At 36.5% G+C, this 25357-nt stretch overlaps 1 long non-coding RNA gene and 1 other non-coding gene across 2 annotated transcripts; one reads left to right on the top strand and one right to left on the bottom strand.

The window, feature by feature from the left end:
* Window positions 1-12594: 12594 nt before the first annotated feature.
* On the bottom strand, window positions 12595-16753 carry LOC147474737 (uncharacterized). Its single transcript, XR_015209406.1, has 3 exons — window positions 16515-16753; window positions 15273-15344; window positions 12595-13088 (listed from the first exon to the last, which is right to left on the bottom strand). It is a non-coding gene; the product is annotated as an uncharacterized LOC147474737 (long non-coding RNA).
* An 8273-nt stretch (window positions 16754-25026) lies between these two features.
* Window positions 25027-25133, top strand: LOC147474736 (small nucleolar RNA R71). The gene has a single exon (XR_015209936.1). It is a non-coding gene; the product is annotated as a small nucleolar RNA R71 (small nucleolar RNA).
* Window positions 25134-25357: the final 224 nt, after the last annotated feature.

The raw sequence follows: 25357 nt of genomic DNA, 5'->3' as shown, positions 1-25357 counted from the left end.
AACCCTCGATTATGCCTCTTGTTTAGCCACCTTAGTGGACTAATAGTGTTTGTAAGTTATGTTTTATGATTCTACAAGTGAAAAAGAGAGTTTTGTGGAATATTAGAGAAAAATGGATAAAACAGAGCAATTCAGAGCATTAAGGATCACATGGGAAGCCCGTGGACAATCATGGAGAATGCCAAGGAATTGAAGCTATTAAAGATGCAACTTGGACCTATTTTAAAGCCTATTTGGAAGCCCAAGGCCAAAGGATTCGTTTCTTGGACCAAAGCCCGCAAAAGAGGAAAGAAGGATGGAGCAAAAGAGGAAAAATAGAGTCTCGCATTTGAGACGCGACTATCGTGCGTCCAGACGCTACTTTCGCGTCCGAGATGCTAGGATCGTGCATCCAGACGCATGAAACGACACTGTAGCCAATTTCTTCTTAGTTTTGGAGACGAAGTTGAACTCTGAAAGAAGTTGATTTGTATTAGGAAACAAATGGCGGTTTGGAATGTTTCTAGAACTCATTGTAACCCCTATAAATAGAGGACCTAAGTGCCTCATGTAATTTGCCAATTCACTTATATTCTTGTCTCCAGAACTTGAGGCAGAGAGAGATTAATAATAAAAGATTCGGTTTTAACTAGCCGAGTGTTAATAAATTAGTCTTTCTAGTCTTATGTTCTTCGACTCTTCTTCTTCTCGTTCTTCGTGTTCTTCTTTCCATATGGAAGGCTAATCTTCTCCTTCAAGGGAAGAGATGAAGCCGATGCTTAAGGTTTAATAATTTTTCTGGTTCATGGTGTTCTTCAGTCAGGTTAGTTCTTTATGTTTTTAGTTATTAGTTCCATTGCCCACACCAGGGGATGGAAGTATAGAATAGGGTTTATGTTTTGCAATATTAATATCATGCTAGTGTTCTTTACTTTTCTTCTAGTAGTATAGTTTTTTAGAGTTAGGGAAGTATTCTTTGTGTTGCCTTAGAAGGGGTAGCTTAGGGAGTGGCTGCCTAGTGGAAGTATTCTTTGTGTTTGCCTTAAGTGGTGATTCATTGAATGGCTGCCCGATTAGGAAGTACTCCTTGATGTTGCTCTCGGTAATACATTGAATGGCTGCCCGAGCTTACATAAAAGGAAAGAAGATATTAATAGCATAAACATAGGAACAACCTTAAGTAGAGTTAATCGTTAACGATGTTTCGTCCAAGAGGGCATCGACACTCGCTCGATTGCCTAATTGCAGTCTACTTGTAAGAACAACCATGAAGTAAAAGGTCATAGGTCAAAAGTATTGGTGGATTCTAATATCTTGAATTCCCTCTCTTACAAATTCTCAATAGTTTAGTTTAGTTTAGTTTAGCATTAGAATCTAAAATCTCTACAATCATAGTTTTTAATCCCTCAAACCCCCTTTCCAGTCATATCCTTCACATAACATACACTTATCCTTTACTTATTGAGGGATAATTAGGTTTTGATACGCTTCTATTTTGTTCAACGACCATCATCCATCTACATCATCTATCTACATCATCCATACACCATATCTGCACACACAAAAAAAGCGCGTGTCACCACATTAGCAACATGCTTACATAAATCATATTTCTAAAACCTTGCAATATTAATTTCCAAAAACAGGTGGATAGGGTAAAATACAATGCTAAACAAATAATGCCACCCCCAAACAAGTTGGGAAGGTGTGATTCATGAAAATAGATATCATGCTCGGACAAAAATTAAACTAACTTGAAATTCAAATAACAACCAAATACATAATCCAATATTGACTACTTAACTAAACAACTGGGAATCAAATTCTTCTAAAAACAGGGAAACATTCTTAAAACAACAATACAACTAAAAAAAAAAACTAACCACGAGATGAGGATGGGCTAAAGCCATCCGTCCTGCGTCGACGACGCTCATGCCTTTCAGAGTCAGCAGAAGAAGAAGCCTCATGAGGTGGCAGGCATCGTAGGACTTCTACCTGAAATGTGTGTTGTTGCTCCATAAAAACATCCATGGCTTCCCAACGCGCATTATTACAATCTCTGACAGAATGCGAGCCAGCATCGTAAAGTCCTTCCAATACAGTCTCTGACATCAAAGGATCGATCCCACCAAATTGAGATTCCTGCATTGTGACTATGATGTCTCTTTGCTCAATGGTAGTAATCTTAGACAACACTGCTGTAGTCAATTCCTTCCGAATACCATTCACCTTTACAAAAATCCTACGACCATCAATCTCCCTCTTCTTATAAAAATCAAACACCAAATCAGTGTGATAAAAATCATTCGTAGAATACCACAACCTATTCCATTTCCTAACACACATCTCGGTATCGAAAAAGGGTGAAAATTGTGTTTGATTAAAAACTTGTTCTGGAAGAATCTTTGGGGTTTGAGGAGCCATTGAGTTTTGGAATTGGAAATTTTGGTGAATGTAAGGTGGGGGATAGTGAGCAAAGCACTTGATCGAAATTTGAATAGGGTTTGTGTGGAGGTTAGGGCGTAGGCACGCTCAAGTTGGTCTAGAAACGAGGGCGTGCGCTCCAAGGTTTTATGGGTTCAGGCTTGTTCTTGAGTATGGAGGCGAGAAAGAGAAGAAGAAAAATAGCGTTTGGCTTTTAAAAGTGGGTCATGTGCGGCGCACGTGACCGCATAGGGTTTAATTCGTTTGGGCCCAAGCCCAAAATAATTCCTGTAATGCCCATCCTGTCCAATGCCTCATAAAACTTAAAACTAAAATTCTCGATTCGTTAACGGTCCGATTTTGGGGAATGAGCTATGAAAACGATCAGCAGAGAAACTACAATCCAATGATCTATAAAAAAAATTCCAATCTAACCGTGGTTGACATATAAGAAGATGGAAAATGCCTCAAAATGCATAAATGACATAAGTTATATGATCAAAAGAAATCTAAATTCATAGATAGTGTCAATCCATATCAAAATACGACTAAACGACATAAACAACAATAATAGAAAGTTGCGCGATCAAGAATAGAAAAACCAAACACCCCACACCCAAACAAATTTTGAAAACAGGGTTTAGAAAATTTGTTTAAAAACGTGAGTCTTTTCAGATTCCAGAGACTTGCTAGATTACTGTTTATAGAGTTTTAATATTTTTTTTATTTTTTATGAATAAGGTTTAATATAAAGGAAAACAATAAAACAAAAAGAACATAAATCACTCCATAGAGAAACATGACTCAAAAACTGAGAAAACATGCAAGAGTGGAAAGCGTGAATTACGTTAAACGTGGACTTAGGATCCGATACTTACAACCACACACTCCAAAGGGAGGGCCCGGTTACCTTAATGGTGCACTTACTAATATATAGAAATGAAAGGAAGTATACCAAACATCAAAGGTCAGTCATCATAGACAGGGTCCTGTAAAAGGACATCCTCCACATCTGGGGACATTAACTCGTGAAAATGTTTTAAATGTTGGCCATTAACTTGGAAGTTACTGTTGTCCTTGGGATTTACCAAGGTGATTGCCCCATAAGGGGTGACTTCAGTAACCAGAAAAGGACCAGACTAATGGGTTTTTAATTTCCCTGGGAAAATATACAAATGGGAGTTGTAAAGCAAAACCTTTTGACCAACTACAAACTCTTTACGCAAAATCTGTTTATCATGAACACGTTTCAAGTTAGCTTTATAATCCTTCGTGAGATCATAAGAATCGCTACGGATTTCTTCCAGCTCATTTAATTGCAATTTACGCTTGACACCCACCTCAATAAAATTGAAGTTCAGGCTTTTTATAGCCCACATAGCACGGTGCTCCAATTTAACGGGCAAGTGACAAGGTTTTCCAAACACAAGTCTAAAGGGAGACATTCCTATAGGAGTTTTAAAAACTGTCCGATACGACCATAAGGCATCTGTTAGACACTTAGACGAATCTTTCCGATCAGGATTTACTGTTGTTTCCAATATTTTTTTAATTTCCTTATTAGAGACTTTTACTTGGCCACTAGTTTGTGGATAATAAGGAGTTTCCACCTTATGGGTAACTCTGTACTTCTTAACTAAAGAAGCAACAACGCTATTGAAAAAATGCGTTCCTCTATCACTGATGATGGCTTTAGGGATGCCAAACTGACATAAAATGTATTCCTTAACAAAAAACAACTGTCTTATGGTCATTGCTACGACAAGCCATGGCCTCTATCCATTTGGAAACGTAGTCCACGACAACAAGAATATTAATAAAACCTTGGGAAATAGGAAAATGACCCTTGAAATCAATGCCCCATACATCAAAAATTTCTACTACCATAATGGGGTTTAAAGGCATCATATTATGTTTAGTGATATGCCCAAGTTGTTGGCAACGAACACACGTCTTGCAATACACTTTGGCATCTTTAAAAAGGGTAGGCCAATAAAAACCACATTGAAGAACTTTAGCTGCCATTTTCATACCACTAAAATGGCCATCACACTCTTTGTCATGGCAGAAGGATAAAATCTTATTATATTCCTATTGGGGAATACAACGACGAATAATCTGATCCGCACAATACTTAAAAAGGTAGGGCTCATCCCAATAATATAGCTTAACTCTGGCCAAAAAATTTTTACGTTCATTTTTTAACCAAACATCAGGAATAATATCAGAAGCTAAATAATTCACAATGTCGACATACCAAGGTGCAGAAAAAATAGAATAAAGATGCTCATCAGGAAAAGAATCAGGTATGGACTCAAAATCACTATCACTGTCATTTGTTAGTCTAGATAAGTGATCGACAACTATATTTTCAACTCCTCATTTATCCTTAATTTCTAGGGTAAACTCTTGCAGGAGAAGAATCCATCGGATCAATCTCTGTTTAGCATCCTTCTTGGCGAGCATGTACCTAAGAGCTGCATGGTCAGTGTAGACTAGGGTCTTTGTACCAACCAAATAAGGACGGAACTTATATAAAGCATAAACCATAGCTAAAAATTCCTTTTCCGTAGTGGTATAATTTCTTTGAGCATCATTTAAAGTTTTACTAGCATAATAAATAACGGTGGACTTATCATCTAGTTTTTGGCCCAACACAGCACCAACAACATAATCGCTAGCATCACACAAAAGTTTGAAAGGTTTAGACCAATCGGGAGGCTGTATAATCGGTGCAGATGTTAAAGCGGGCTTTTAAAGTTTCAAAAGCTTGTTTGCAATCATAATTGAAATCAAAGATGGCACCTTTTAAAAGCAGACTAGTTAAAGGCCTAGCTAATTTATAAAAATCCTTGATAAAACGCCTATAGAAACCTGCATGGCCTAAAAAGGCTATAATATTACGGATAGTCCGTGGTATAGGTAGAGACACTGTTTTATCTAATTTGGCCTTATCTACTTCTATACCGCCACTAGATACAATATGACCCAGAGCTATTCCTCTTTTTACCATAAAATGACATTTTTCCCAATTTAATACCAGATTCTTCTCCTCACACCGTGTCAACACCTTAGAAAGGTTAGACAGGCATTCACCATAGATAGAAAAATCTGTAGGAACTGTTATTTCAGAATGAATATTTCTACAAACCGCGAAAACCCATGCGCAGCGGAATTAATGGGGTTCACGCTTTTGGATAGAAAACATACCTTTTAGAATCGGCTAAAATGTAATCTCTGAGAATCAAAGCTTTATCAAATTCGAAATCAACCCCTTGATCTTATATTGTATTCCTTTAGAATAGATTGGACGTTGTGTGGGCAACGATCTAGCAATCCCCTTCTTTCTCACAAAGCTAGATCTAATTTTGGATCTATCTTTCCTTGCCTCTTTTTCTAATCCAGATGAATAGTGAATAGGTTAATTCGGCCAGAGAGAAGAAGGATTCTATATATAGGCTACAATAGGGACCATGAGGAGAAATTAGGGTTGGGCCTCCTGACGGGCTTGGGCTTCCCATGTTCGCCCAGAACACACGGCCCAAGTCTATCAACAAATAGCTTATTCCACTAAAGGCCATTATTGCACTACCGCCCTAATCTCAAATTATGTGTCAGCGTTTATGGGCTCCATATTATATGCTCATTGATCTCCCCGTGTTTAAGATATCGAATGTCCATTGATGAAGTCAAGTTACTGACAACTACATTAATCAACTTCTTATGTCCTTGAGTAGTACCACCCAACCTCATTGTCATGTCAAAATAAATCCACCTGCAGGGTTTACATGACAATCTTTTTGAGCTCCTCAAGGGGACATCATCAACCCGACTTCCTGTGGGTCATGGATTCCTTCTATAATCAACAGCACACCTTACATACAATGTCATTACCCAATCTATCGAGTTTGTTGATTCACAAATGAATCTCACCCATTGATAATTTAAAGCAATGTACAATGCACGTAAGTACCCGTTATTATATCCAGATTAAGAGGACAAGCATCCATAATAACAGAGGCGTTTGTTCTCTTACATAGTCAGTATAAAGAGAAACAACCTCACTTGGTCCTGTTCAATACACACAAAGTATACTAGTGTAATCTTATAGTCAAGATAGACTAATACCAGATTATACTACAACCGTACTAATGGTTTGTCCAAATTCATCTAGGTTGTGAACGATTACTTATACTTTATAAGGTACTGATGATATGATCTTCTGTGTGTTCACACCATATCATCTACAATATAAAATATTAGACACATGCATATAACTAATAACATATATAATATGCCTAATATTTGCCCATATGATTCTCATTCAAAATATAAAGAATTAGAGTTAATACACAAGTAATGTTTTTAGTATATAACCCTATCACGAGTAACCGTATGACTTCTTCCCTGACCACCTCTTTCATAGCAGGGTTCAAGCGACGTTGAGGTTCGCGTGAAGTCTTCACATTATCCTCAAAATGTATGCGATGTGTGCATATACTATGGTCAATCCCCTTAATGTCGGCTAGGGACCAACCAATTGTGGAACGATGTTCCCTAATCACCCTAATCAAACGTGCCGCTTCATCAGTAGACAACTGAGAAGATATGATCACTGGATGACTACCATCTGGATCAAGTTGAATATACTTTAACTCTGTAGGAAGAGGTTTAAGCACCGGAGTGGGAAGAATGGTTAGAAAGGCTTTCGGAGGGTCCTCGTCTTGTGTAGTGAAGACTTGTTTAGGTAAGAGGTCTTCAAACTCGGAAGATGGAGTTACATAAGGATCTAAGATAGGAGTAAACTCGAAAAGGGCATTGACTTCCTTTACATAGGAGTCATCGCCGAAATCGGAACTTCCGAAGGAAAGAAATTTATGCATCTGATTCTTTGGAAACGTGTTGTTAAAATAATCTTGAGCTAAGCTCTTGATCATGCTAACTTCTCCCTCGATAGTCGTATCGGGTAACTATTGTATCATTCTGAAAATATTCACCTCGACAGAAAGGTGTCCAAAGGACATTGACATCGAACCATCGTGGCAGTTTATGAGCGCGTTGGTAGTTGTCGAGAAAGGACACCCTAAAATGATAGGAACAGAGTCGTTAGCGACTTCTGTGTCGAGGATAACGAAGTCGATTGGGTAGTAAAAATCTTGAACTTTAACCAGCATGTTTTCAACCACATCCTTAGGATACTTAATAGAACGATAAGCTAATTGCAACGTCATTTTAGTTGGTTGCATCTCTTTTAGACCTATTTGTTTATATTGATAATAAGGGAGTAAGTTAACACTCGCCCCCAGGTCTAATAGAGCAATTGTCGTGTGGGTATCCCCTAAGGTGCATTGTACAGTAGGACGATTAAGGTCCTTATACTTAGCGATTCACTTATATTCAGATAGAGTTTTAAACTGTTCAATGAAAAAGGTGTCTTTTAAATGTTTTTTTTTCCGCCTAGTAGTGCACAACTCTTTTAGAAACTTAGCATGTTGTGGTAATTTTTTAATATCTTTAAGAAAAGGTAGGTTTATCATTAGATTTTTAACAACTTTCTTAATCTCGTCAAAATTTGTATCATTGTTTAACATGGCTAGTCTCTGTGGAAACGGTAGTTTCTCTCTATATTTAGCATTTGGATTAATAGGATGTTTAACCTTGGCGTTTTTTTTGTCTTAACTGGTACCTCTACAGGGGTAGGATCTTTAATTTCTATTTCGGTATCTAGTAAATTTTCATTTTTATTGACCACTGGTGGTGTAACAACTTGCATAGTTACGGCGTTATCAACCTCTTTGCTAGAATAGAGAGTGGTGATGACATTTAACTCACCTACATTTAAATTTTGATTATTAGTAGTACTTGTTACTTCAAAGGCTGTGTTTGGCATTTAGGATTTGGTATAGCTTGTCTTGGAAACACACCTTTTGGTTGGGCTTTCTCATGGGTTAACTGTTGTATGGATTGTTGAATGGATTGTAAAATTTGTTGTTGAGCTTGCATGTAGGCATCGAAACGATCTAGTTGTGGAGGTGTAGTGGTCACAGGTGGTGTGACAGGAACTATCTCACGTTGATTATTAATGGGTGGGTTGTGATAGTTATTATTAACTGGGACGATACCTCTATTATTATTATTATAATTATTGTAATTATTATAATTACCTTGTCCTTGTACTTGTCGTGGTGGAGCCTGGTTGTAGTTGTTTCCTAGGTTGTAGTTGTTTGTTGTCCTAACATTTTGATTATTAAATCCCGGAGGTGTAACAGGTTGATTATTATGCCAACAGAAGTTGGGGTTTTGTCTCCAAGGTGTGTTAGAAATAAGAAGGCTATTAACGGAGCAAACATTATCCGGCTGTGATGGTGGTTGTGATAGTTGTTCATAGACAAAAGGACAATAGGAGTCAGTATGCTCAATACTGAAACATAAATTACATGGAAGAGAATTGATGTTCATGACAGGAGTAAGATTATTTTGAATAGAAATGGCGTCTACTTTTTTTATGAGAGATTCGATTAGAGTTCTAAGCTCGGGATCAGTTTTAACCTAAAACATACTAGCAGCCTTGGCTGTGGAAGAAGAATTAACAGAGCGAGGGATATCATTACCCCCCAGTTATTATTACGCTTAGATTGATCTTCTAAAAACCTATAAGCCTCTGATACTCCTTTGCTAAAGAAACTACCCCCAGTCATTATATCAAGAACCACTTCATGATGATGTAAAAGCCCCTTGAAAAAAACACGAACAAGCGTGTCTTTCGCAAGGTTATGATGTGGACACTATTAGAAGATCAGTGAAATGATTCCAGGCCTTTGAAAAGGATTCATGAGGATTCTGACGGAAGAAATGAATCTTTTGAAGCATTTCATTTGTCTTCAGTGGTGGGTAAAACTGTTCCATGAACAATTGAACAAGTTTAGCCTATGAGTCCACAGAATTAGGCGTTTGGGAAGTAAACCAAGATGCCGCCTTATCAGCTACGGTGAAAGGAAACACCCTCAGTTTAATTTGTGTCGAACCTACGGTAGGATGATGGAATGTGGTAAGAACTTGTTCTATCGTACGCATATGCTGATAAAGCTTCTCATGGTCTAACCCATGAAAAACCGATAACAAATTAAATATATTTAGGGGAATTCGAAAATCCCCCACTGGGTCTGCAAGAATGATGCATGACTTAGGGCTATCATTTAGGGCTTTGTAAAAATCAGAGAGAAGATTCTATGCTTCATCAACCATTGATATAGGTGTATTGTGTGGTATTCTAGATAAGCGTGTGCGTTGACATTTACGATATATAATGCTAGATGGTTTTTCTTACCAGACCTTAATCTCATGCAAGGCTAAGTTCAATATGAAAGAAACAATAACAATAGTCAAACAACAAATTGATATACTAGAATTGAAACTCCTTTGACAAAAGAGGCGAGGTGTGAAAGAATGAGAACCTGAATGCCTCCTTGCTACACGTATGAATAGCTTCTTTGATACGCAATCTTAGTGTATTAAAGAAGTTCGGAACACTGAATAAAAAATAACTTTGAACAAAAAGAGAGCATGTGACAAACCTGTGCAAATCGGGATTTTCTTCAGAGGGGCGCAGGCGCGCTCAAAGTACTGTTGCGAAAAAAAAATTCCAGTAACAAGAGGGCGGGTGCACTCAGAAATAGAGTTATAAGGGCGCGGGCGTGCTCGTAGTGCTGTGTAAAAAAAAAATTCTAAAAAAAAACAACCACAGTTAGAACCAAACAATCGGGTGGGTGGGTGAAGTGGGATATTGGTAAAATTGAAAACACAAAAGGAAACTAATCTAAACACAATTAAGATGGCAGCGGCGCCATTTGATAGAATGAAAATAAAAGCTTCTTACCATATGAATAATGATTTATGCTAGGAATAATAAAACTTGTTATTCTACGTTTAATCAAAGTTTGTACTCTTGATTATCTTATAATAAAACTGGAGTCAGAATTCGTTCCACTCCTAGTTGCTTAGACATAACAATTTCTCTAACTTAAACAATTCTACAATAATGAGAGCATCGATTTAATTATACAAATATGGTGAAAATAATTAATTAAGATGTTCTAAATTATACTATGGCAATTTAATGAGAAGATGTGAATGAGAAGAAGATATTAGGGGGATTTGATTCCACCTTGATTAATTTTTAATATGCTAGTTTAGATTTGTTGCAACCCTAATCTTCATGTTTTTACATAAATGTTAGGTATTTTTATCCCTAATTATTAATGACATCTCTACCAACTAATAATTAGCTTGTGAGGCAATTGAAACTCATTCTCATGGTGAATTAATTACCCTTTAGAGTGGAATATCTTACTACAACTATTCTATACTAACACATCAAGTCTTCATCAAAGCTTTAATCAAACCCCTCTAATGGAGGTTTAGCTATGAATCATGAGACTATCGTAAACATAATAATAAGTAGAAGAAGATATAATAAAAGAACTACTTGATTAATAATAACTTGACTTGAATTAATGGTGGCTAGGCTAAATAACATAAACTAGGTTTAGACTAAAGAAAACTAATGAGAGAAAGCTTAATTAACTAAGGGGTGCGATTTTTAAGAGTTTCTAGTTTTCCCCTAGTCCTCTTTATATAGGAGAGAGTAGGTTTACAATTTTCGTGCATGGGCTTTGGAGCTATGTTTTGGGCCATTAAATCAAGCCCAAAACCTAATTACTTAAGTCCAAAAAGGGTTTCTATGCTAGAAGTTACTGCGACAGCCTTTTCGTCCACTTTTACTCCTCTGTTTGAATCAAGGTCTAAATCATTAGATAGCTCTTTCTAAGCCGGTCGTTTTGACATATAGTAGGCCTAATTCCAAGGTCTGAGTCCAAAGATACGGCCTGCGAAATCTTTATTGACTTTTATGCTCTATTTCTGCCCGCGTTGACTTTGACTTTTCGGCTTTGACTGGGCTTTAAAAAGGCTTTTTCTTCTTTAAACTCGGGCATTAACCATAGAACTTCTTAGCAACCAACCTTTGCTCCTTTCTCTTGCAAAAGTGACATATTTCTTTATATATTTGACTCCAATACCTGAAATATACAAAAGCTGTAGGAACCGTTATTTCAGAATGACTATTTCTACAAACACATGAACACCCAGCGGAGAATTAATGGGTGTCCATGATTTGTGATTGGAAAACATACCTTTGAGAATCGGTTTAGATAACTCTGAGAATCCAAGCTTTATGAAATCCGAAATCAACCTCTTGATCTTCTGTTGTATTCCTTAAGAATAGATTGGATGTTGTGTGGACAACGATCTACCAACCCCCTTCTTTCTCTCAAGATCAGAAACGAATTCAGATCTACTTTTCTTTCCTCTTTTTCAGAACAATGAATATTGAATTTCGGATAGAGAGAGATTATTCTATTTATAGGCTACAACAGGGACCATGAGGAGAAATTAGGGTTGGGCCTCCCATGTTCGCCCAGAACACACGGCCCAAGTCTGTCAACAAATGGCTTATTCCACTAAAGGCCATTGTTGCACTACCGCCCTAATCCCAAATTATGTGTCAGCGTTAATGGGCTTCATATTATATGCTTGCTAATCTCTCCGTGTTTAAGATATCGAATGTCCATTGATTAAGTCAAGTTACTGACAACTACATTAATCAACTTCTTATATCCTTGAGTAGTATCATTCAACCTCATTGTCATGTCGGAATAAATCCACTTGCATGGTTTACATGACAATCTTTTTGAGCTCCTCAAGGGGACATCATCAACCCGACTTCTTTGCACTAATGGATTCTATAATCAACAACACACCTTACATACAATGTCATTACCCAATCCATCGACACTATTATGGAAAAGCTCATTAACCACTGTTATATACAGTGGTAAAAGCCCTTTAACCACTGTTTTAAAACCGTGGTAACAGCCAACGTGACATATACTTCTAATGGAACCGTGGTATTAAGTTATCTCTTATATACCACGGTTTTGGAAAAATTGTGGTATTATGATATCAAAACGAAATGTTGATAATAATTACCACCGTTTGATGCAAATCGTGGGTTATACAATCTCTTTAAACCATCTGTGCTTACAAAACCGTGGTTTATACTTTTTTTTTTCAAAAAAAAAAACCCTGATTATTTGATTTCATCCTATCAACCTGCAAAAAAAAAAAAAAAAAAAAAAAATTGAAAAAAAAAACCCTGATTATTTGATTTCATCCTATCAACCTGCAAAATTATTCACACCTGCCATTTTCACCATATCCACACTGAATGATAAAAACACATTGCTTAAACAATACATCATGCAACAAACTAAATAAACGAATTTAGACCATCCAACACGCGGCAATGCTAAAAGAATTTAATAACTTTTTTTTCCGTCAATAAAGAAAGAACAATTCAATCTACTTGTTCCATCTAAAGCATAAAAATAATGACCAACGTGTTCCTTCCAAAATATCAAAAGTGTAATATACTTGGTTCTACATATACATCAAAAGAGTTTGACAACACCAATATGCGAATGTTGAGATCAATCCCCAAACCTTTTGAAGGGGTCAAAACCTCGCCAGCTCGAACATTCGATTCAGTGGATGAACTTCAAAATTTGAAGTCAAACAACATCAAGTTCATCTTGGGTGTAGGTATCTTTGGGTGTTAAGTTTGTCATCTGCACGATCAATGATCAAGAGGTAATAACTTAAGAATGAAGATTACCATAAAAAAAATATAATGCTAAGTGTATGATATGACAACTTATACCTTAATTTCAAAAATATTATCTAAACAAGTTTCCATGACTAATAAGCACTGAATACATTAAATAAGCAAGTTTTACAAGCCACGTTTACGGCGGCATAAGACACAACAAAAAAAAAAAAAAAAAAAAAAAACGAACTCTACTTGCAATAATATACCTCATCCATAACAAACATCGAGCAATCCTTCAAGACACAAACACCTTTCTTTGTGAGATCAAGTATTCTGCTAGGTTGTTATAAACGCATGACGTTGTCTTTTAAACTGGTTCCTCCTATGGTAACCATGACTTGAATCTTCATATGTTTTCCAAGCTACTTACTACTTGAGATGTTTGAAGTGCCAACTCTCTTGTTGGGATGAGTATAACAGTTGTATGTCACAAAGGATGGGAATGTTTAAAATAATGATATACAAAGGAAATGAAACAGTGAAAACTTTTTGAAACAATTTAAGTGCATAACAAATAGCTTAAGGTAGATAGTGTTTGTGCAACGTAAGAGTAGCTAATTTCTTTAACATAGTAATACCAAAAACTAGGAAAAGATGCAAACTGTAAACAAAAACATTTTGCTCCATGTCTAGGTGAACTTGATACAGTCAAAGACTCCCCAAGGGGAATGACATAATATCTCACACCGTCAATTCGCAGAATTGCTAACCCCTTGTTGCGACAAGTATAACATCTATATTTAACCAACGAAAACTAACACAATTAACCAATGGAAACTTCTAAATAATATATTTACACTACAAACAAACAATTTGTTTCTAATAGTGTTTCTATAACGTATGATTCATCTTTCCCTATGACTTGCTCCATTAATAGAGCCTAGCTATCTAAATAAGACATGTATAAGAATAAAATTTCAACTTTGACCAGGCCATATTCGAACCAGCATAACTTCTGATTCTGATAGCCAAATGCAACAAAAGAGGATTCATTAGAAAACAGACTGCCCCAAATCATAGCAAAGCGCAGATGCGGTAGCCATTTTAGAAAGCTGCCCGCTAGCTTTGTAGCTATGAGATCTGTCAAGTTCTGCTCTGCCCACTTGATCCTGCAAGCAAGCCTTGCTTTGTTGGAATTGGTTGGTCGCAGCGAGAGCCAACCCTAGTATGAGAGGACTAACAGACATAAAATACTATGTTTTTATGTAAGTCGCTGAAACCAAAATATGATCGAACTATATCAAAATGCTGCTGGAAATCAGTCCATTGCTGCTGGACTGAGCAGACTATAACAGCATGCAATCAAACTATTTTAGCTAGTAAAAAAGCAAGCAAGTTGTCGTTTGACCAACCGTGGTTAATGTCCATTTCTGTAGTAGTGAGATACCACTACATGCTTAACAACTGAAATCTCGAGACAACGATCAAAACCAAACAATTACATATATCCTTAGCTGTCTAATGAATTACTATCCAACAAAAAATTGCTTTTAAGAGCCACCCATCTGGAATTAATAGATCAATGTACAATTAAATGGACTCCCAGATTGGGATTTAAGAAATCACTTATGTAACACACACTCATGCGAATCATATTTTATAACCAAAGAAATCGAAAAAAATCGATACTGTAGTCTAATCCAATTACTTTGGCCATACCAATTGCATATATGTCGTCTAGCACTCGCAAATGCAATCACGATTGGTGTAAGTATCTAACAACACATAGACACACGCATAGAACAAAAAACAAAACAGAGTGAACATGGCTTGCACTTACTTTTGCAAGCACCTTCACTTAACCAAAAAAAAAAAAAAACTTAACATGCTTGTGTCAAGGCTATTAAGTGTCTGGCAATTGCAAATGCTCTTAAAAATGATCCTAACAATTGCCCACATAACACATGAAGAAAAACCAAATGTCTAGTCCATCAAAGTAATGGTGTAGTTTTATTCATTTCCCCCCACAATATGCAAACTATATACATGGTCTGAATATGTTTAGAATACTAAGCTATGCACACTAAATTTTGCATTCCTAGAATAACTAAGACTTTGTAATATTTCATGTTCATAAAAACATCATATTCACATGCCTAGATACTACTCAAAATCAAATGAGTGAAAGAACAAACCAGCTCACCTCCGGGGAGTGATCAAGGTATTGTTCCTATAACCAACTTGACATTATCTTATCGAAAACCTTCATAGAGTCCTGCACCATTCCATAGTTTTTTAGAAGATATAAATAGGACTTAATTCCTAAGTCGAGTAGCATGGCCACAAACATAGTGCTTACTTAAAATGAATACAACAAAAGGATTACAAGCATAAGAGAAAAGCATTGAAGCTAACCACCAAATTAAATTTAATTAAAGAGTAGAATCAATGGACATTGTGAAAGCCTGCATCAAAGAACTCCTTAGCCCTATCTCAACAATTCTGCACACAATTGAAAACACTAAAGACACACACTTACATAGATCAATTACATCAATCCAGAAATAGTATTAAAATAATTTAATGCACATAAATAAACTATTAAAGACAAATGAGAAAGTATAGGTATCCACTTCCTAAAAAATACAATCACTCTCAATTCTCAACAGTAGTCTTATACTCCTTTTAACTTTCCTTACACACTTAAAAGTGGGCTGCAAAAGAAAGTCCATAAGGAAAGGGCTAAAAAGAAGCATTCAACAAACCAAATTCCTCACAACAAACCAATTGTGGCATCAAATACTTTGGAAAAAATGCTAACTGAATTATACTCAAATTCAGATCAACAAATAGAAGTAAATTATGCTTCAACAATTCCTATAAAAAAAAACCCAAACTAGTTTTCTTGCAGAGGCTTAGTGAAAATAGAACAAATTAAACCATTGATAAATCTTGCTTCTAAATTTGTGTTGTGCAACGATTAACCAAAGACCTTGGGGAGACAATTTATTAACCCATAATAAAATCACCATTAATGTGACATTTTATCAAACGCTTTATATAGATTGACAATAAACCTAAAACACATAGAGAAGTAGCTACTTGGGTCATTGCTACCTGCTTCGATACCACACAATCCAACAAACACACTCGTTCAATCAAACAATTAAGGCAAGTAACTTAGAGAACACAAAATCAAATCTGTTAATTGGTACAACTAAAATAATCACTACAAAGCAAAAAAGTAAAGAACAGAGAGAAAACCCATCGTAAGTATCCAACCCTATTTAATTTAACTGCCCAAGAAGCTTCATGAGGTTTCCTCCAAATAGCAAATAAGCATGAATTTTGAAGTAAAATTTAGAAATTTAAGAGATAGACTTTATACCACAATTAAATATATATATAAAAAAAAAATATGAATTTGGAAATGAGAAACCCTTACCAGATGATGAAGTGATGAATTAAAACATGAACCCGAGAAGCTCAGAACTTGAACAAGTTCACAGGGTTTGTCAATGTTAGGGATAAAAAAAAATGGTAGAATTTGGAGAGCGAATAGTGCGAGACGGTTTTGAGTGAGTTCGTGGAACCTGTTTCCTAAGAGAGTGAAGGTCTTTGGCGTGGAACATCTAAGGCCATGGTAGATAAGACATTTTCTTAAAATAAAAAAAGGTATAAAGTATAAACCACTGGTTAAGGGAAACGGTGGGGTACTCTAGTTTAAAAAACATAAATAATTGGAACTGTGGCATATGACAAACTAGACTCCACGGTTTATATGGAACAGTGATACACTAAAGAAACAAATAACTAGAGAAATTTCTACCGTGGTATAAATATATTTGCCACTGTTTTTTGTAGAACAGTGGTATAAAACTTTTCCCCTACCGTGGTAAATGTGCCATTATGTAGTAGTGCGAGTTTTTTGATTCACAAATGAATCTCACTCATTGATGATTTAAAGCAATATACAATGCATGTAAGTGCCCGTTATTATATCCGGATTAGGAGGACAAACATCCATAATAACATAAGCGTTTGTTATCTTATATAGTCAGATTATATAAGGAGAAACAACCTCACACTTGGTCCTGTTTAATAGACACAAAATATACTAGTGTAATCCTATAGTCAAGATAGACTAATACGAGATTATACTACAACCGTACCAATGGTTTGTCTAAATCCATCTAGGTTGTGAACGATTGCTTATACTTTATAAGGTACTGATGATATGATCTTCTGTGTGTCCACACCAGATCATTTACAACATAAAGTATTAGACACATGCATATAACTAATAATATATATAATATGCATAACATTTGCCCATATGATTCTCATTCAAAATATAAAGAATTAGAGTTAATACAAAAATAATGCTTTTAGTATATAATATTATTAAGGGGTTAAAACTACAGGTTTGGGCTCTTATCAGGCATCGATTTCATAGGACCCTTTCCCACATCTCATGGTTTCAGCTACATCCTAGTCGTCGTAGACTATGTATCCAAGTGGATCGAGGCTGTACCATGTCATAACAATGATAACAAAACTGTAATGTCTTTTATAATAGAAAACATTTTTTCAAGATTTGGTGTTCCAAAAGCCATCATTAGTGATGGCGGATCATATTTTTGTAATCAAGTCTTTAAACATGTCATGAAAAAAACATGGAGTAACCCACAAGGTTGCAACTCCATATCATCCCAAAACAAGTGGTCAAGTGGAAGTTTCTAATCGAGAGATTAAATGTATCTTAGAAAAAACAGTTAATCCTAATAGGAAATACTGGTCTCTCCGTTTAAATGATGCCTTATGGGCATACCGAACCGATTTTAAAAAACCTATAGGGATGTCACCCTACATGCTTGTCTTTGGAAAACCTTGTCATTTGCTAGTGGAACTAGAGCATCACACCCTATGGGTAATAAAAAACCTTAATTACAATCTCGATGCGGCAGGTGATAAGTGTAAGCTACAAATAAATGAACTCAAAGAAATTCGAAATGATGCTTATGATCTATCTGAAGATTACAAAACCAACATGAAAAGAATTCATGACAAACATATTTTACGAAAACATTTTGAAATTAGTCAAAATGTTTTTCTTTATAACTCAAGGTTACATTTGTTTCCAGGAAAACTAAATACTCGATGGATTGGTCCTTTCATGATCACTACAGTTACCCCACATGGGGCTATCACCTTGAAGGATCCTAAGGATAACAACACTTTCCAAGTTAATGGTCAATGCCTAAAACACTATCATGAGTTACGGTCTATGGAGGTAGAAGAAACCATTCTCAAAGATCCTATCTATGAGGATTAAATCCTCTGTTCCATGATGTATTTCCAATCCTTTCTTTCCCTTACATCTATTTCTGTGGAGTACATCAGAAAGGGTAAGCAAACCACTCTACTTAGAGTGTGTGGTTGTAAGTACCGGAACCTTGAGTCCACGTATAATTGCATATTCCTTGTTAACACTTTTACTCGGAGTTGGAGTAGTGTACCTCTATGGAGCAATTATACAATTTTCTTTTTCTTTATTTTTCACTCTTTTTGTTAAAAATTGTTTTTTCTTGTTGTTTTTATAAAAGTTCTTAGTTTTTCCAGTTTCTATAATAGTGGATTCTCGATACAAAATTTCAAAACCTAAAAATCCAACAACCGACGGTCGTACACAGGTTTAAACCAAACCACGTGACCACCCTACATACTATCTTCTCCACTTAAAACCCTAGCTTGCAAAACCAAAGTCGACACGTGCCCGCGCCTACCCTAACCCGGACCACGCCTCTATCTTCACCAAATCCAAAACAGTTTCGACTGCCACTTCAAAACCTTCACCCCACCTCATACCCACTTTCAATTTAACCAAAACACCCTCCCATGGCTGCCAATCGCAAGATTGTACCCGAAATGGATTTTTTAAATCTATTTGATTTGTGGGTTTTTGATGTTTTCTTCAAGGGCCAGATCCTTAGAAGAGGTTAGAGGCCACTCTTGCTATAACCCACCGCGTCCCTTCTCTTGTTCAAGCTTTTTATCGCGGCTTAGCTCGCGATAATGAAGGCTTGGTTACCGTTTCGTTTGGGGGTCGCTCCCATGTGTTCACTAGGCAGGCAGTTGGTTCCGTTTTGGGTATCGAAGCACGACATGAGGCATTCGAGAGTCAACAGTTCCTTCGCACAGTGTTCAATTTGATGCATGCGACTGTGTTAGAGAGCGAGTACGTTGTGATTCTACCTGCGCCAGGCAGACTTCTTTGAGGAAGAACCAGTTGGCAGTGGCAACTTGGATTGCACACAACCTAGTGGGGACGACGAAACCTTCAGATATCATTAAGTCAATCCTTCACATTCTTTGGATTTTACAGACCCTGAACAACGAGTTTTGTATTGCTTCTTTCCTATGGGACCAGCTTTCTCAGTGTAGATGGAGTACTGCTCCCCTTCCTACCCTTGTAACTAGGCTCATGCTTAGTTGGGGAGCAGTAGTTCCGAGTGACTTTATGGTAGTAAAGTCTGCCGCTTTCACTCTTGTCTACCTTCATTATGTTCAGCACGACTGCTCCCCAAAGGTTGTACAAGAGATCGAGCACGGTCTCGACGATGACGAAGCTCCATCTTCACCTCCTGTCGACTGCTTTGCTCTAGGAGCTCTATCTCAGTTCACGCATCTCTTGGATGCTTTGTGCTTCATGCATGAGGGTCAGTGTTAGATACATCAGCAGTTGAATACGATTAAGCAAGAACAACGCACCTTTCAGGCCAACACTCTCTAGATGCTTCAGGAGATGCGAGATGAGTTTGTTCTGCAGGCTTCTACGCCTGACATAGCCCAACGAGAGGGAAAAGACAGGAGTAGCTCGAGTTCATCTCAACGTCGTTAGTTATCCCACGTGGAATCTGACTAGGCAACTCCCTAGTGTTCGCATAGTTATATGTAATTTATTATCCTTGTAGTACATCTTTTTACTTTCTGCACTTCTAGTTTTTCTTAGTATTATCTGTTATGTATTTTGTGTTTTGTGGTATGTATGAGGATTTGTGGTATATGAGCAGAAGGACATACAAATACATCATGCCCAAATTTTCTTATTTTCAACACTATGCAAGTTTTACAAATAAAATTCAAAAAAGCCAAAAATTTCATGTTATAATAATTACGCTTTTTTTTACCTTTTAGATAAACCATGTAGTTCCCGTTCGATATCTATCAACCCATGCTCCAAACTTGTTTGGGGTTGGTATATTTTCATAACGAAGAACAGAGTAAAGGTGACTGCCGTTTTTGCTCATGTTCCTATGGTAATCTCTTTCCTTTTCTTCATACTTTGAGGACAAAGCATATTTTCTGTTTGGGGGTGGTATAATAACATTTTACAAAATCTAGGCATTTATTATATAGCATTTCTTATATTAGATATATTTTCTATATTTCTTTCTTTCTTAAAATATTTCGAAAAGACCAAAAATATTTTTATGTTTTGTACCAAAAGTCTTGTTTTCCTTTTTCTATGATGAATAAATGGCTTAGAAGTCTCATTATAGCAATAGAGTAAAGATTCGTTCTTCCAACTCATACTAATATACAGTTTCTGCATGTTTTCATGAATGGCATACATCAACATTTGATTGTATATAGCAGTAAGTTTCCGAGACCAAGGTTAGAATAGTTAAGTTCCATATCCTGTGAGAATCTAGCCAAAAACCTCATTTGAATGATTATTGAGTGATGACACAAGGATGTCCGGATAGAGAGATAACACGTCCACTCGTTTGATCACCACGCCATATCCTAGGAGAGAATTTAGGCCCTTTTTGGATCGATATAGCCAAATAAATGTTAAAAACCCAAAAAGACAAATTTTCCTCTAGTTACATATACCCCCCTTGAGCCTTCACCAAATTCTAAAAGCCTTTTTATTTCTTCGTCATCAATCCCTAAACCATTACTACACACAATAAAAGGCTTACCAGCTGACGAGTTGAGAATTGGATGATCTGTAAAAATAAAAGAGAATAGAAGGCCTTATACAAAAATAGAATAGTTATAAGCTTCAAAAGAAAAGGAAAAGAAAGAAAAGATTCAAAGAACGAAATCTCCCAAAAGTTCAAAATTAAAAGGAGTCGATTTCAAAGGAAACAAAAGCAAAGTTAGAACTCCCAAAAATCAAAATCCTATGGAGTCACAAAGCCAAAGGGCTAAAGAATGAATCACAAATTTGGAAGCAAAGAACAAAATAAGGTTCTTCTCTAGTTACAAATACCCTGAAAACCCAATTTCTCAACTTATCAAAGTTTGTTTTCCCTTCCCTTTATTTCTAAATCACTACCTTAACCCGTAATTCCTAATAAAAGACCTCTAGCTCAACTAGGAATAGGATGGTGTGATAGTAAGTGGATATTGTGATCAATCAACCTCGGTTTCCTTGGACGTCATTCGAGTATGTGAGGAATATAAAGTGCCCTCTGCACTTGAGAAAATGAAACTTGAGTGAATCTATCAGAGAGTTGTGATTGCAACACACCCTTGTGAGAACCCAGCTTAAGGACGCTCTCCAAAAGTTTCGAAAACGACTTTGCTTTTGCATTTCACCGCTCATGTTTTGCATGTTTATCTTTAGATGATTAAATTACAGTGTATATGTTATTCTGAGTTCAAAGGAGCTTTTCTTTATTCCCTGCTAATGAGATGTATAAACCTCTGAGAATAAATAAGGAAACATGACCGTTTGTACTCAATAGAGGAAGTTTGTGAGTACCTTCTTTGGAAAACTCTCACGAGGCTTAAGCTCATCCGCTAGGGAAGTCCTAGTGGTTTAAGGCCTTGTTGCATATGGTCAATGCAATTGCACTCCGTAAAACGAGACTAGTATAATAAATCACACATTTGTGAACTTAGTTTTTTCTCTCTCATCTTTTGCTTGAGGACAAGCAAAATGCTGTTTGGGGGTAGTTGATCAGTCCCCAAATGTGCATTTTATGACCTTTACAATGCTTCAAATATGTCGTTCTTATGCTTAATGAACATACAACTTATAGTTTTTGCTACCGTTTGCAGGATACATGCCATTTAGGACGTATATTCTTAATACATGCATTTTAGTACAAAAAGGATGGCTATTTACGCTGCTTGGAAAGATTCCAGCTTAGGAGCAAAAGTGTCGGAAAGTCAAAGTCCAAGGACTTAAGGCTTAAAGCTTCGGACTCAGGGACCTAAAGCCAAAATCAAGACTTCTATTGTATGTGCCTAGGTCAAAAGCCCACAAGATTGTTTCTAGAAGGAAGGGCATAATTATAAATGGTGTCCTATATAAACCAAAGTTGTCGAGAGAGAACATTACCCTAGAGCTAATCTTTGGTCATTAGGAGTAGATTAAATATTTTAATTGTTATTTACTTATTTTCCATATTCATGTTCTTCAAGCTTTAATGTTTTCAATACAAGTTCTTAATCTTTTCAATACAAGTTTTCATCCTCTCTTATCTACAAGTTTTCTCTACTTATCTCTCTTTGATTAATTCCTACAAACACAAGTCATACTTATTTGACAAGTTCAAATGAGTATAACTTTGTGAGTAATATAGCTATCCAATCCATTTTCATACAAGTCTCCATTAAAATGTGTTTAAGAGTTCAAACTACTCTAGATAAGTACTAGTGTTTCCACCATTTGAACTTAAGAACCATAAGAAAGATTAGAAAATAGTAGAGAGTGTAGTTTCCATCCTCTAAACAAAGAATCTAAGATGAACAACACAACCCTTCTCAACACTATTCTACTAAAATTAGTTGTGCTCGATGAGTAGGTGGCTGGCACTTGAAAACCTTGAAAACTGAATTTTCACTATGAGGTTGAAGAGTGGGGCAAGTTGGTGTTTGACAATTCGAGCACCAGCCTTCTCTCATAGCTCGTCTCTTACATGCATATGAACTTTTACCCAAACTAGGAATGATTATCGGTATATGTGTCCATCTCTTCAGCTGGAGTTCTCTAGGAAGTGTTTGCACATGATCATTGAAACTTATCCATCTAGTCTTGTTAGGTGGAGGGTTTTTGTTCGTTACGGAAGACATTTTTTTGAAAGTGTTTAGAAATAGAGATTGAGAAGGGGGAAATTTTTTTTAAGAAAGGAAGAATTTTTGAAAATTTGTACAAGTTTGAGTCTTTTAATATCAGATTCTTGAGACAAATAGAGAGGTGAAGGCAAAGTATAGAATTAAATAGAGAATAGTATCACTTTGGGTTACTCTATTTGTTTAATACTCGTTTGGAGACGTCTCGGTTTTTTTTTTAGACTTGGGTTTCTCAAGAAAAATATATCTCTAACCATATAGAGTTTTTGATAAGAATAAAAAATTATACGTGGATCCGGTATCATTTTGGTTACTCCGGGGCGTATAACTTTCATTTTTATATTCTCTAGTTTTTAAAACTATGGAGAGAAGTTTTTAACATACTCGTACTCAAAAAGCTGTGATGAAAAAACAAACCATAACAAGAAATCTCAGGCAACTTTCATGTTGGCTCGTTGGCGAACCCAATATAGACAGACAGAGCTTCAGCTATGCGAGTTGGGGATTTACTATGCAAGACATGGAATGTCCTAACCCGAGAGAATAGCTCGGTGGTATAGGTGACCCTTAGTAAGCAAAATTGATCTCAAACCGCCCCTAGATTGCGTTGTTCTAGGGGTTGGTCTGTGTAACATTCATTGCCCGTTCTGTGTTTGAAAAATCACATAACTATTGATGTATTGAGAATCTAGCATTAAGAGAATAAATAAAACAACTATTTTGAAAAAGAAATGTAAAATAAAGGAAAGAAAAATTGTATACTTGCTCCACAGGTTCACACTTACTCAAACGATGAGTAAAAAGTGTTTTACAAAGAATATGCGAGATATGCGTGGACTAAGGCTCCGTCACTTACAACCACACACTCTAAATGGAGGGTTCGATTACCTTATTGATGTATTCCCTTTAAAACAAAAGATGTAATGGAATGGGAAAGGAATACATCTAGGAAAAGTGGATTTAATCCTCGTAGATAGGATGATTAAGAAAGAGTTTTTAGCGCTCCAGCTTCATTCACGCCACTTGTTGCTTCAAAGGCAGTGTTTGTTGGTTTAGAGTTTGAAATAGCATGACCTGGGAACACACCTTTTTGGGTTTTGTCTTGGGCTAACAAGTTTAGAGATTGTTGCATGGATGCTAGGATTTGGGTTTGTTGTTGCATAACATATAGCATTATTTCGGTGGGCTTATCTATTTGGACATTAGTTGATGGTGTAATGGGAACTAGGTTTCTTTGGTTGTTGATAGGTGGGTTTTGGTAGTTCTGGTTAAAATGGGATGGAACCAATGCTCTATTCTAATTGTTATAGGTACCTTGTCGTTGTCCTTGTCTGAATGTATTTGGTGGTTTGTTGAAACTTAGAGGTGGTTAGTTTTGTGGAATGTTCGTCCATGCAAAGTTTGGATGTTGTCTCCATGGTGCATTTGGTACATTGAAAGCATATACTTCTTCTGACTAAAGTGATGATAGGTTCGTGATCAAGGGACAGGTGGCATCTATATGATTTAAGCTTAGACAAAAGTTTCATGGTGAGGTATTTATGTTCATGACAGGATGAGGGGTTTGGTCTTTTTGTTTGATTGCGATGGCATCTATCTTTCTTATGAAGGTTTCGATTAAAGTTTTGATTTATGGATTGAATTTTACCTCAAAAATACCACTAGCCTTAGATGTACTGGGTTGGGCTGTTCTGGAATTGTTTATATCACCCCAATGGGTACTCTTTTCAGCTTGGTTTTCAAGAAAGGTTAAGGCTTCGGTTGCATTTCTATCCAAGAAATTACCATTACTCATGATGTCGAGGGTTACTTTGTGTTCTTGGAGAAGACCTTTGAAGAAACATTGGACAAGAGTGGATTTTTCTAGTTTATGGTGAGGACATGAATAGAGTAGGTCAAAGAATCTATCCCATGCTTCAGAAAATGTCTCACTTAGACTCTGTCTGAAGAACTATATCTTACTTCTTATATTTTCTGTTTTCTTCGGCGGAAAGTACTTCGTCACGAAGGAGAACACAACATTTTCCCATGTATCGAAAGAATCGGGTTTCTGAGAAAGAAGCCATGCATGACTCTTACCAGCTAGAGTGAAAGGAAATACTCGTAGCTTCACTTGATCGTCGATGAAGCCCAGATGGTGGAAAGTATTGCATACTTCATGTATTCAGCGTAGATGCTCATACGGCAACTCGTGTT

The sequence above is a fragment of the Coptis chinensis genome, chromosome 9, assembly GCF_015680905.1.
Source record: "Coptis chinensis isolate HL-2020 chromosome 9, ASM1568090v1, whole genome shotgun sequence".
NCBI classification, from domain to species: Eukaryota; Viridiplantae; Streptophyta; class Magnoliopsida; order Ranunculales; family Ranunculaceae; genus Coptis; species Coptis chinensis.
The sequence above is the reverse complement of the archived record's forward strand: the minus strand, read 5'-3'. Positions and strand labels throughout refer to the sequence as shown.